Raw genomic sequence first — 15,719 nt, forward strand, 5'->3', positions numbered from 1 at the left:
AATTAAGGAGGGTGAAGAAGAAAAATCAAAGGAAGTTGTAACGAACAAAATATAATAAATATAGAATTAATTCGTATTAACTTCAAATGATAGGAATCGTAGCTTATAAGAGAATTGCTTTTGGATGAGGATAAAAATTATGGAGAAAAACCCAAACAAAGAAAAAAGACCAATTTAAATAAGAACCAGGTCAAGGCCTATCCAACATATATATTTAAAGCAATTCCTATACCGAAGTTTCTTATAAAAAAAGTAGAATAAGGGTTTCATCGTAATTATGATACATTAACAAGTACTAAATATGAGAAAGTAAACATTCACTTATTCTTGATTGTATCTATGATGATACCACATAGGTGAAATTTTATGATGTTTATTACTATACAAACAAATAAACTTAAGTTACATATGATAAGACTAAATTTGAATTTTTATTTATTATGCACATATACATGTTTTAATGCGCGTAGATACACATACATGTATATAATGAAAACTATAATTTTAAATTGTTATCATTAATATTGAATTATGCCTTAAAATCTTGTTATCATTAATATTGAATTATGCCTTAAAATCTTAAGTGATGAAGATAAATGAAGCGTGTTTCGGGATTGTAAAAAGTAGAAATTAGCTTTGAAGTCGACGAAGATCGGTGGCATGTCTAGTTTCTAGTGAGCGATGGTGGACTACAGGTTGGCAGCGGTCGAGCCAGTTTTTGCAGGGTATTGGATCCAGTCCAGGCAGTTTTTATGTATCAGACTTGATTGTTTAAGTTTGTGGATGAGTTTATTAATTGGTTGTGTTTTGGGTTCGTTAAATATTCGTTGGGCTTCAACATTTATAAGATCTTCATCATTATGGTCTTCATAACTTTCAGAACTTTAGATTCGAAGACAGAGAGAATAGTTCCAGAGTCATACAGATAATCTTACAGGGGTAATTATAAATTTCTAATAAAGTGTTCTTGGAATTTGATAAATTATTGGAGATATCTGAATGAGATTGGAAAAAACATCTAAACACATTGGGTTTGTGATATATATATATATATATATATATATATATATATATATATATATATATATATATATATATATATATATATATATATATATATAGTGGGGTTCAACTTACTCCAAGAGTAATGGGGGACTATTTTCTCATAGCTCATTTGTAATTTTTTTTGTAACAACTCTTAAAAGTATGGTGAATTGGAGAGTTGCTCTCTCCCCCATAGTAGATCATTTGATTGAAAAGGATATACAAGTTATTGTGTTTCTTGTCTTTTATCTTCTTCCGTCAAGTTAAATTATTGTCTTATTGCATATAGAGTTATTTTTGTTAAAAGATTTTTTTATTTTGGTTGTAATTTTTATTTATCCCCACACATAAAATTTCTTGGTGTGATTGAACATTTTAATTTCATAACTAGTGACACTCACCTTGAGGGAAAATATATTTTGTTTACAAGTTAGCACCATGAGTTTTAAATGGCAGACTTAGATGTTTGCATGAGACAACAATTTCGAATTATGGAAAGTGAATATGCAAGCAATTTTATCTCAAGATAATTGTATTGAAGTATTGAAAGGTAAGGTGTTAATTCCTTAACGCCTAATAAAGGTAGAGAAGATCAATATGGTGGATAAGACAAGAAGTGCCATTTTCTTATGCCTCATGGATAAATTTCTAAAATAAGTCTCCATGGGGAAGATTGCGACTTTGATGTGGGAAAATTGAATCATTATATATGATCAAGTCTTTGGCTCACATGCGGTGTTTAAAATAACAACTCTACTCATTCTAAATGGTAGAGAAAAAATTCATAGTGGAGTAGTTAACAAAATTTCACAAGATCATTGATGACCTAGAGAATATTGGTGTAAATATTGAAGATAAAGACAATGCTTCACTCTTGTTAAGATCATCACCCATATCCTTTGAGAATTTTAAAGATGTCATTATTTATGATGAGGAAGGTACTATTACTTTGGATGAAATTCAAACAACTGTGAGATCCAAAGAATTTTTCAAAGGTTAAAAATGTGAATATTGATGATAGTAGCAAAGGCTTGAGTGTATCAAGAGGAGGGAGTGAGTATAGAGATATGTCCAAATCAAAGAGGTTCGTCAAGTCAAGGTTAAAATGTTTTATTTGTCAAAATTCTGGCCTCTTCAAGAGGGATTGTTCTAAGATATAGGATAATGAATATTATGTTCATATTAATGTTGCCTTACATGAAGATAGTTATGAGACTACTGGTGCACTAGTGGTGTCGAGTTTAGAGATTGAAGAAGGTTGAATCATGGACTCAAGTTTCTCTTATAACACATGTAAAAAAATAAAAATAAAATACTTTGAGACTATGGAGCTAAAGGAAGGTGGATTATTTCATCTTGGTAACAATAAGGTTTGCAAGGTTCATTGTATTTGTACGATCAAACTTAAAATATTTGATGATTGTGAGTTTCTTCTTCACAATGTGAGATATGTTCTAGAGCTCAAGCTAAATTTGTTATCCATAAATATGTTTGATGATCTAGGCCATTGCACTAGAGTTAAACATCGGGTGTTGAAGATTTCACATGGTGAAGTGATCGTAACTAAAAAGTCTAAAATATGTGACTTATATATTTTAGTAGGTTTCGACGTTGTTGTTCAAATATCATTATCTAATCAAGACTTTCATGAAAAGAATAAGCTATGTGATTTGAGGTAAATGCATGGTGGGTGCCTAAAGGTTATTTTAGAGCACTTTAATGAATTTTGCTAAAAGACAATGTATTGAAACTCATTTTACCAGTGACTTGTCATGGAGTTTCTGGGGTAAGGTTGATATCAAAGCAACTTACTTCATCGAAAAGTATTCATTTACAAGAATAAACTTCCAACACTTATGGAAGTTTGAAGTAGGAAGACTGTAACCTACTTTATTTTGAAGGTTGTCAAAGCTTCTTATTGATCAATTCAAGCCAATTTAGTTTGATGGTAAATTTTTGAATTGTGTATTCAACGGTTATCCCAGAGGTAGGAAGGGTTATGCGTTGTTGGGGTTGAAACCTGGAGGATCGAAGTTCATCAATAAAATATGTATTACCTTATGTGAGTCACGTCAGGGGGAGAATATTAAAGACCAGAATATGAAGCTTTTAGAAATTATGATGAAGAAGACTCATTTTGAAGTTGAGGTTCCTACTATGGATACTACGAGTAGCGAGAAAACAATTACAGAGGTCTCTGATTAACATTTGACTCATGATAAGGTAATGAGGGAGATTGTCCCATTTTAAAGGGAGAATTATGTTGACCTTGAATTTTATGCTTTGAATGTGGTTGGAGAGTTGCAAAACTCACAAATAGAGATCTTTAAGGAGACATTCAAAAGCAGGTGGAGTTAAAGATGGTTGAAAAATCATAATTGTGGGCTTGTTAAACTACTAAAGCAGAAAAAGGAGGTTGGAAACAAGTGGAGGTAAGTGTCAATATCAATGTTCAAGTGAGGCTTAAACTTGATAAAAATGGTTCAATATATATTGAATTGGCAGAGTGCAACATGATGGTTGATGGGTAAATTAGCATAGCCATAGTTTCAAGTCAAGGTGAAAATGATTGAAATATGTCTTAAAATCTTAAGTTAGGAAGAGAAAAAAAGCATATTTTAAGATATCAAACACCAAAAATTAGTCTGGAAGTTGATGAAGTTCGACGTGACAGTAAAGCCGCTGTAGAGGGGACCAACTGTATGTCTGGTCATCGGCGAGTGGTGGTGGCTAAAGGGTTGGCAACGCCAGTAGTCGAGTCAATTTTAGAGGGCAATTCAAATTCGTCGGGTATCAGATCCAATTTTGGAAATTTTCGTGTATCAGATCCGATCCAAGCCGTTTGTGTTTTAGATCCAGTCTAAGTAGTTTTCATGTATCCACAGTCGCACTTGGTTGTTTCCGTTTATGGATCAATTTATTAATGAGTTGTATTTTGTGTCGTTAAGTCTTTATTGAGTTTTTGTAGTTATAAATATGTATTTCTATCATTCTTGTCTTCGTAGCATTTAGAATTTTAGAGACGAAGACAAAGACAAGTGTTTGAAAATTCTAGTGGTAATCTTAGAGAGACGAAGATAAATTTCTAAAAGTGTGTTTTTGATATTTGAGAAACTCTTGTAGGAGGATTCAGAAACACTTATAATAAACACCTTGATCTTGTATGATTTATAGAGAGAGAGATCTGAAGAGATTGAGAAACACTTGGGTAAAAAAATAGAGTTTGTTTTTGGAAACTTGAGTGACTATTTTCTTGTAATTCATTTGTAATATTTTATAATAAATCTAGAAAGTATAGTGAATCGGAGATATTATTGCTCCCTCATAGTAGATTGTTTGATCGAATTAGATAAACAAGTTAATATGTTTATTGTTAAATTAAATTATTATTTTATTGCCTAGAGACTTATTTTGTTTAAAAGACAATTTATTTTAGTTATCATTCTTCTTTGTCGATGTCTATCATTTTTTTTTAGTATGATTCAACTTTTTAATTTTACAATATTAAAATATTTGTAATTTTATTATATATTTTTTTTGATCTAAAAGAAACAAATAATTGTAATTTAAATTAGTGACAGATTTGTTATCATGTCTCTAATGTGAAAGAAATTCTATTTATCTCAGCTTTAATTTTTAAACATTGACAAATGTTATTCCCTCTTGAATGTGAAAGTTTATTATAAATTCATATAATACATTAAATAAGATAACAAAATAATTAAGAGCATCCCTTTGCCTCAAAAACCTACCATGAGCCACTATCTGTTTGCTTGCTTGCATCTCAGACACCAAGGGATCAAATTACGTGCATGCATACTTTATGGGGTAGTATCATTATATTATGTGATGATGCCATTCGATATTTGTTATCGAGAGGGTCAGAGAGTGGTTGATTACAATATTTCTGCCAATCAACTAATCAAGCGGGTATAGTGGAACCGAAAGGTTGTTACCATGTGATCACATGCTGTATATTTGTCTTTTCAGCAATGCATTTTGTTTATAATAAATGTATGTGTACATTAATGGATTCTGTTTTGTTCGGTATCTGGTATAGAAAGATTAATTATATAGGAGAAAACTAAACTATTTCTCACTGTATGACAACGATGATAGGATACTGTTTTTTGATTCTTTGATGTTTACTATTAACTAATTATATTCTCACCAACATATGTACTATGTTTGGAGCTGTCAATTGATCAATATAGCATGTCTTGGTGATCTTATTGGTTGGCATTGGATTCTCCTAAATTCTAACAGGCAACAAAAGAAATGAATACATGAATAAAAAATGTGATTTTCATTAGTGGAAGTGGAATTTGATATTCTGAATTTACGATACTCATGCGCTGTGTATTATCAATCATTTAGGCTACATTACAATAATAAAAGAAAAAGTGTTTTCAAAATTAGAATGCGTTAAAAAAGAGAGCTATATTTATTCGGACTCTTGGGTTAAATGAAAAGAGGACGATTAATTACAAATCCTACATTCTATGGAGTGATGATAATAGATAGGGGTTTTGACGTGGAAGAAGAAATATGCAATATGTAATGTCGAAAGAATGAGTCCTTGTGACACGGGCGTGAGAGTAATTCATGTGCTTCGATTTCAAGATCATCAAAATTCAAGTTGTAAGAAGCGAGTAGCGAGTCCCAACTTGTTGTCAATTAGATTAAAGGTGAATAATAGAAAAATAGTCTCAACCGATGAAATATTTGCTTAAGGTTTAGGTGATGGCCAAAGACTTGAAGTTTTTTGAAATAATTCACGTCCCCTGGGATGAAATTGTTAGGGCCGGAATATAAAGCTTGTCGTTATAAAAAAGTTAGGTCTTAGCAAGACAATTATATAAGAAACTCTGGTCTACCCTAGCACAGAGGTCAATGTCGTCAATATGATGGAACTCAATACTAGCGAATGATGGATGGCTCCATTGTCAGATATTTGACGTGCAAGGAGTTGCCAACTAATGAGTCAAAAGATAGGAAGATCAAAAGTCTCTCATCCTGCTAATTCATGATCTCAGAGAAGCTATACAAAATGGATCGATACATACCTATTATGAGGTGTCTAGTAGAAGATGAGGTTGACCTAGTTTTATTAGAGGTTCGTGAAGGCATACGTGGAAGCCACATAAGTCGGAAAACTTTGGTAAGCAAGCTTCTGAGTTCCGGGTAGTACTGGCGGAGTATGGTGAAAGACAGAGTTGAATTCGTAAATCGATGTGACAAGTGCCAAATATTCTCAAACTTCACCCACGCCCCCGTAGAGATATTACATTCTGCCATTTCACTTTGGTCTTTCTGCCAACTTGGTATGGATATCTTGGGGCCATTCCTTGGCTCCATAATAACTAAAATATTTGTTGGTCGCGGTGAACTATGTCACCAAATGGGTAAAAGGAAAGTCTATGTCAGAAGCATCTCAAAAATAATGGTAGAGTGAGTGCAACATTTATATTAGAGTAAATATTATCGGCATATTTGGTATGCAAAAAACCATCGTCTCCGACAATGGGACACAGTTCTCCATTTCCTCAATGGTCGAATTTTGCCAGCATTTATGAATCAAAACAAAGTTTATCTCTGACGAGCATCCATAAGCGAATGGTCAAGTGGAAACTGTTAAGTGAGAATATGGAAGTAGAAAAACGGTCTAGAGAGCGGGTGAATAGACCCTTATGAAAAAATTTAACCGATTTTCCAAAAATAGAATATCAAAGGTTTTTCAAAAGTATGGAGGAAGGTTTGAAACGAAAATGTGAAGATTATACTTTTATTGAAACTTGATCATGTTAAAGCTTAATAAATATATAGATACCAATTGATGGTTTTATGATGATATACAAAGGTATTCAATTGATTCAGTTCCATATTCCACAAGGTGTGTTTATACAACGATTCAATATCAATGAATTCTAACCTTAATTGTTTCTCGGAATTTAATCACCAATTCACCCCGATTAGACATGAATTCTAACAAAACCTAACCTTACTTAATAAATGCTACCAATTGAATAAACGATAAACTATGCTAGAGTTGAAATACATAAGCATACAAAATTATACGAAAATTAAATACAAGAGTAAAGGAGAGAGAGTACACCAGGATTTATAGTGCTTCAACATTCGTCCCCGGTTTGCCTACACGCACTCTTTAATGGTTTCCCATTGGAACATGCATTGTTCCTTTTTATTTTTACAAATATTGCAAGAGTTCATACAATCACTAATCAATAATAGTGATGAGAAAAAAAATCTCTTATCTAGATCTTGACTTGTATACAACGTAATGCCAAACTCTTATGCATAATATTTACTTGATTGACACTTCTTAAATATTCCAATATCACCAATTTGCTCCAAGCCTTTGTGTGTAGCAATCACCCATTGATCCTACTAATTCCTTGAGCAATAAATTGCCCAAAGATTTGAGAAGGACTCCGCCTTGTTCGTAGCATTCCACACAGTCACTACCAAGGCAATCTAGAGAGAATAACCTCCTTCTTTTCAATGAAATTTGTCAGCACCAATGGCAATAACCTCAATCTTGTAAGCTACCTGAAAATCTAAACCAAATCTTCAAGAACAATTAGTTTCAAGATCGTATCTCCCTCAATCAATTATAAATCCCTCATGATCAAGATTTGAAATCAAACTTTAGGTTGAAGATGCAAGAATTTCGTTGCAAGAGTTTTGATCTTTAAAAATTATAGGGGGTTGGTTTCGCAGAAAATCAAATCTTGATTATGACTTCCTCGTTGAAAAATGATGACAAAATGATTTTATACGTGCTTGAGATTAAGCATACAAATGGATGGAAAAAGTTAGTTAGATTCAAATCAAGAGCATTTCATGATTTGAGTCAAATGAGAAAGTGAAGTGGAGTAAGAAAGAAAAGTGATTTTGACCCATTTCTCATTTGATTCGAATAAAGTGTATTGTGTGATTCGAATAAAAAATCTTGTGTTTTGAATCAAGTGAAAAATCTGATTCAAATCAATTCAAACAAAGCCAAATGAGAAATGAGGAAAAACTTGTATGACTCAAATCAAGTGTAAAGTATGATTCGAATCAAATGAACCAAAGGTGACCCATATCAGTCTGATTCGAATCAAGTTCAACATGTGATTTGAATCACAAAGTTGTCTGATTCGAGTCATAAAGTTTGAAAAACTTTGGATTTGCCTCTGTTCAATTTGATTCGAGTCAGGATATGTACTTGATTTGAATAAAGTACACAAAATCTCAATTTTCATGGTTCTCAAAGTACTTTGAGATTTTTATTTCCACCTAACTTGAATCAATAACACACACGGTTCTTATTCCACTGACTCATGCAATTGACTAAAAGCATCATGACCATGTTTAAACATAACTATTGGTTTATGCATGCTAATAAATGAATTGTTTCAAAACTTGATTAAGATATGATGTGCAATTATGAAGGAGACTAAATATATGAAAGTAAATGAAAACGAAAGCAATAAGACAAGCAACAAAATCACCGTATTAGGGTACTTCTCATGAATGTATTAGGGGCATGCAACTATAGAAGTAACCAACAAAATAATACTCTATGATATAAGAAAGAAGATGGAAGAGGCCTAAGTACTATGTGTTGAGCTTATAAATGAAGCATTGTGGTTATATCATACAACCCCACACTCATCAACCAAAGAAAACCCTCTTCAAGATGGTTTGCAGTGGGGATGTGATACTCTCGATTGAAATCAACACATGAACTTGGAAAATGGAGCACTTAAACAAAGAAACAATCAAACCGAGCTAGGAAACTCTGGTGATATGATAAGAAATCAAAGAGATGACTCATGTAACACCTGAGGCCAAAAAGGACAGGGTGTGGTTGTAACACCCGAGGCCAAAGAGGGCGGGGAATGGTCTCCCAAGTTCACATCAGAATGAGAGGATCTTGAGCCTATGCAAGTATAGGACTGCATGGTTGAAGGAAGACTTATAAAGATTGATTGGTACTACCTATACCAACAAGATTCATCTTCTTTTCGGTAGCCTAATAAATAAGAACTCCATAGTTAAGCGTGTTTGACTTGGAATAGTATTTGGATGGGTAACCTTTTGGGATGCTTCCTGGAAAGCATGTGAGTGAGGATTAAGCATGCTAAAAATACACGTTTTGGTTTGGGGGGTCATCCGATAATCCTAAAAGTAGTATGAGGCGTTAAAATTTGTATCAGAGCAGACCCATCATAGTACGATGTGGTTCAGGGACAAACCAAGTAGAAGCTGGTGGACATGTAACACCTGAGGCCTAAGAGGGCGGGGAGTGGTTGTAACACCCAAGACGAAGAGGGTGGAGAGCGGTCGCCCGAATTCACATCAGAATGAGAGGATCCTGAGGCTATGCAGGTATGGGACTACATGGTTGATGGAAGTCTCATAAGTATTGATTGATACTACTTATACCAACAAGATGCATCTTAATTTAGGTAGCATAATAAATACATCAAACATGCTTGACTTGGAGTAGTATTCGGATGGGTGGCCTTCTGAGAAGTTTTCCGGAAAGCGTGTGTGTGAGGACAAAGTATGCTGAAAAGACCTGTATTGGTTTGTGGGGTTAGTTGATAATCATGAAAGCAGTAGGACGTTACAACTCATATTCAAAAATTTATACCAAAGAAAAGAGTTGTGAGAATGTACAATTTCAAGGTGACCCAAGACAATGGAAGAGGGTAACCCAATACTAAAACACGTAATGGCGCCAGCCAAAAAGGGGAAGTTATAACCAAACTGAGAAGGGTCTTTGTTAGTACAACATAAGTTATCCATATGAGCATACAAGTTAGAAAGTATTAAAAGAGAATAAATTCCTAGCACTTGGTATATTATTAATTTAAGATACTATTATAGTTGAGCAGAGCTTCTAAGATCAAATATTATATAACTTTTATATTTTTCCAATAAATAAATAACACTTATGGTGTAACTCTTTTTCCATGCAAGAGAATGTGTTTTTAATGAGACGTTATAACTTTTTTAATTAACCATGCTTGATGCAAGAAGTAACAATCTTAAATGATTAACCTACGAGACTATAAAAGCCTTAGTAGGACTCTGAAGCTATCTGAGGTATTCATCAGAACTTTAGTATAACTTTAAACCTCTCAAGGGTATCCATAAGAACCTTATTAGGACTCTAAAGCACTCCAGGGTCTCCATTAAAATCTTAGTAGGACTTTGAATCTCTCTAGGGTATCCATCATAATCTTAATTGGAATCTGAAACCCTATGGGATGTCCATCAGAACCTTAATATGACTCCAAAGCCCTCAAAGGTACCCATCAGAACCTTAATAGGACCATAAAGCCCTATGAGGTTACACATAAGATCCATACATATCGTTTAAGTTCACGGAGAGACCATATGATACATAGAACAATAAACAAATGTAAATGAAAAAAAAAAAGAATGCAGATAAATTCAAGACCTACTTAGGCAAAAACATGAATAAAAAAAGATGAAACTAGACTAAAATTCATTAACGTAAATATTTAAAAGATACAAATAGCCCTAACAAGGAAGTCTAGATTACTCTGATATATTAAAACAAACCTAAAAACATAAAGTAATATCCTATATTGATGAGACATCTTTAACCAAGATCTCTAGTTGGACAGTCCCAGTGTAACACCCCTTTTTCTACCCCAAAATACTTAACATATAATCAGAGTAAATAAGCACGCATGTAACAAAAGGGCGTCACATCGACGTTTTCAAAAACTAAAAGCTTTCAAAAACCAACATCATTCATCATCAATATACAATACACCTGGTCATTTCCAATAACACATTTCACTTATCATGAATATTCAAGAATATGCGTTCGCAGCGGAAAATAATGAATACTCATGCATTTCATCAAATGATCCATGTCCCATACCATGATCATCTCTCAATAATCTCTTCAAAATAAACTGAAACCATAATCAGAATATTTGGCACTATGGCCTCTCAACAGCAATTGCAAATAAGCATGTTCGCAAGTAATGACATAATACTTATCCAAATAGGATACGAGTTCAATACTACTAATCTACCCAGTGTTACATGACCAGAGCATTGACTCATTACCTAGTCTTCAAACTAAAATACGGGAACTCTCCAGCTAATCTCGAGCGAGCTACTGTCCACTTACTTCAGCGCTACTACTCCTGAGTATCTGCGCGATACCCATGTAAAGGTAACATTCAAACAGAAAGGGTGAGAATTCAAATCATTATGAAGAAGTATAATCAAGCACAATGATTAAATCAACAATTAAAGGAATTCATCACACTTCATATAACCATGTAAATAATATTCACCAACATCTATTTCACATGTTTCAAACATCCATCAAACTCAAGGAGTATAATATTAAAATCCAATATTATATTCTCAAATATACACGTAACTACAATTATCACATAATCACATATGTTGTCAAGTTATGTATCCAAACATCATCAAATTCAATTACCATATCTCATACACACATCACAATCACAATAATGCATACACTCAATTATCACATAACTCTAATGTGACTCAATGCAAGACATGTGACTCTATGCATGCGGTACCTCAATGTGAATCCAATGTTTCACCGCTTTCCGATTCAATATCTAGAATCCAAGCCACCACATCTATTTCCAATTAAGGATCAACGTCTGCTACGCCTATTTCCAATTAAGGATCAACGTCTATATGGACCCAACGTTCCACCGCTTTCCGATTCAACATCTAGAATCCAAGCCACCACGTCTATTTCCAATTAAGGATCAACGTCTGCTACGCCTATTTCCAATTAAGGATCAACGTCTATATGGACCAAACGTTCCACCGCTTTCCGATTCAACATCTAGAATCCAAGCCACCACGTCTATTTCCAATTAAGGATCAACGTCTGCTACACCTATTTCCAATTAAGGATCAACGTCTATCTACCACGCCTATTTCCCATTAAGGATCAACGTGTGCTACCATGTGAACCCACAGTTTCACCGCTTCCACTATGAAGCCGACCATGCATGCCATGAATGAATGTACGAATACCAATACATATGCAATTAAGATCATCTCTACCATCTTAACATTCCACATATCACCATAATTCAACTCTATGAATTATCCACTAATGGTACATATACACATTCATAACAATATATCATTCACAATCCACCAATGGTACATATACACATTCATAATAATATATCATTCACAATCCACCAATGGTACATAAATATATTCATAACAATATATCATTCACAATCCACCAATGGTACATATACACATTCATAACAGTATATCATTCACAATCCACCAATGATACATATACACATTCATAACAATATATCATTCACAAATATAGGCTAATTATCAAATATGTACACATAGATTTCATCCCAAAACTAATACAACATTTAAATCTCAATTTTCCACTTTTCAAATAGTGGTAACCGATTAACGCTCGGTGAGTAACCGGTTACTGTAAAACAGAATTAACAGATTTTTAAGCAAGTAACCGGTTAACGCTCGGTGAGTAACCGGTTACTGTAAAACAGAATTAATAGATTTTTAAGCAAGTAACCGATTAACGCTCGGTGAGTATCCGGTTACTGTAAAACAGCATGCAGAATTTTCTGCGTTTTTCATCGTTGGAGGACTTTCGGACCTCCGATTTCGATTCCGTAAAAAGCTACACGTTCAGAAAATTATAACTCATACAATACCCTAATTATATAACGTTAATTTTCAGTTTTAACACAATTAAATCACCACAATCAAGAATATTCATCAAACCTAACAATTCCAAACAACCATACAACATTAGGGATTTTAACCTAAACATACATCTACCCATTGACCCAATCATACTAACCCATAACAATAAGGATTCCCCCCTTACCTCTTCAATTTTCTGGAAACCCTAGCTCCTCTCTTGTCCTTCCCCTCTTCTCCTTACTTTTCCTCTTCTTTTTCTCTATTGCCTCAAATGATCAAATGAATCCTAATTCTCACTCTCCTACCTCTTATTTATAGTATTCTATTTGGGCTTAAAGAGTGATATCTCTAATTTTAATTAATAGACCCAATAAGACCTAATATTTAAATATCTCTAATTAGTTCAATTAAATTAAACTAATTCAATATGCACACCAAGTTAATTAATTCCATTATTCAATTATATCTCATATCAACTAAATAATCAATTAACACCAAATTAATTAATATAATCAATTATTAAACCACCTAACAACCAATTAATTAATTAACACTCTAAATAAATAAAATAAAATATAATAGTAGTAATATAATAATTAAATACTAAAATTGAGTTGTTACACCCAGCCTCCATAATAGACCTGTAAGTAGGAGGCATTTCCTTGGAAGTGGAAATATATTTATCTCTATATCCACATGTTAGTCATCCTTCGGATCAGTTTCTTCAACCATGCGACCATCCATCACCACCTTGAAATAGTCTAACTCGCCAAGGTTGAGCTCGGGTTACATATAACTGTAGGAGAATTGCCATCCAAGGCGCAGCGGAATTTAAAAATTTCTCCATTTAGTGATCCTTACGAATGGGCATGATCAGTGATAGAATCGTTACCTCTTGTGGCGATTCAAACCTTTGGTGCAGATCTTTGATAATGATCAAAACCTTTGATACAGATCCACGGGGCGATCACGAAAGTTGAACGATGACAACGTCTCTACTCAGTCCACACGAACGGATTCCTTCAATCGCAGTGCTAGCTGTTATGAATGAAGGCTTTGAGTGAGAGAAAGAGGGAAACAAAATTCCAAGTCTCTACTTGAATTTCTGTCTGAGTGGATTGGAGTGACAATGCTTCTACCCAAGGGGTTCTATTTATAGAACCACTTGTGTGGGCTTCAAGCTAAAAAGCCCACTTAAGTGTATTTTGGCCCATATCTTATAATATGCCCAAAATCACTTAAGTATTTGGTACCTTACCATATTTCGTCTCCCACTTAAGTGCACCGTACCTTATGGTGTTCCTTAGTTACTCTATCTCTTATCAATCCGTCCTTTGTGTGTGACCCTATAGGTTTTCGCGGCGTTGGCAATTATATTAAATCACGCATTTAACATAATAAATAGTGAGCGGTATCTAGCAACACATCACTGCTACCCAAGTCACGAAAATGTCATGTGATCTGACAAAACCTCCTGTGATAATAATTATGTGTATAATTACCCCTTTGCCCATATGTCTATATTGAACACAAGGTATAGACCGTGTCACCCTTGTCCAGTTCAATATTGGGCCCATAGACATTTATCCTGTTACGCAGGATTGACAAATTCCATCTAGGACACTCATGTCCCTCAGCATGCTTCGTGGAGTACCCATCAACTGTCTTTATGGTTATCCAGTTACGGACAACGTTGGATCAGCAATAAAGCACTCGACTCTACATCTAGGATCCATAGTGGTTTCAGGTCGAAGAGTGGTATACACTATTATCACCATGAGAATAACTTATGACACTTTGCATAACTTTCTATATAGTATTCTCATAGCGGGTCAATCTGGTATAAATATTACTCCTAATATTCATACCTATGTTTAAGACTTGATAACTCTTTATCCATTATCCATGAGATGTGATCATCAGTCTACAAACATAATAATCTTAATGCTTTAATGTTATCCCACTTCACATTAAAGCTCGACTACGGATACTTTAAGAATAGTGTCCTTATGTTCAATGTGTTCTCATGATTAAGTCACACTTAATACATTAAACGGACTATCTATTCCAGGGACTTTATTAATCAACCATAATAAAGAAAATGCCTTTTATTATTAATAAATAATTCGATACAAGTACCAAAAGTATTGGCCTCTAGGGCTTACACCAACAATCTCCCACTAGCACTAGAGCCAATCAGGCATACCCCGTATGCCCATTGATCTAGTATGGCCATCATGCTTCTGCTGCGCAAGAGGCTTTGTCAGTGGGTCAGCTATATTGTCAAGTGTAGGTACTTTACATATTTTCGCACAACGCCTAAGTATGTGTTTGGATCGTTGGTGAGATCTAGGCTCCTTAGCTTGTGCGATAACACCATTGTTATCATAATAGAGACCAATGGGATCCACAATGCTAGGGACTATGCCAAGTTTATTGATCCAAACAGCTTCCTTTGCTGCACTTAAGGCAGCAATATACTCGGCCTCAGTTGTAGAATCAGCAACTGCATCTTGCGTTGAACTTTTCAAGCTCACAGTGCCACCATTTAAGCAAAACACATAACTAGATTAGAATCATTCATATTAAAGCGTCTCAGCACTTTGTCTATGTATGTACTCTGACTTAGGCCAAGCAGTTTTGTGATCTATCTCTATAGATTCTGATTCCTAATATATAGGCTGCTTCACCTAGGTCCTTCATAGAAAAGCATTTCCCCAACCAAGACTTTACTTGTTGCAGGGTAGGGATATCGATTCCAATGAGTAATATGTCACCTACATATAATACCAGGAATACAATCATGCTCCCACTAACCTTCTTGTAGACACAAGGCTCATCTTCGTTCTTGATGAATCCATACAATTTAACTGTTTCATCAAAACGAAGATTCCATGAGTAGGTCACAGGCTCATCTTGAT

This window comes from Lathyrus oleraceus, chromosome 5, assembly GCF_024323335.1.
Source record: "Lathyrus oleraceus cultivar Zhongwan6 chromosome 5, CAAS_Psat_ZW6_1.0, whole genome shotgun sequence".
Taxonomy (NCBI): Eukaryota; Viridiplantae; Streptophyta; class Magnoliopsida; order Fabales; family Fabaceae; genus Lathyrus; species Lathyrus oleraceus.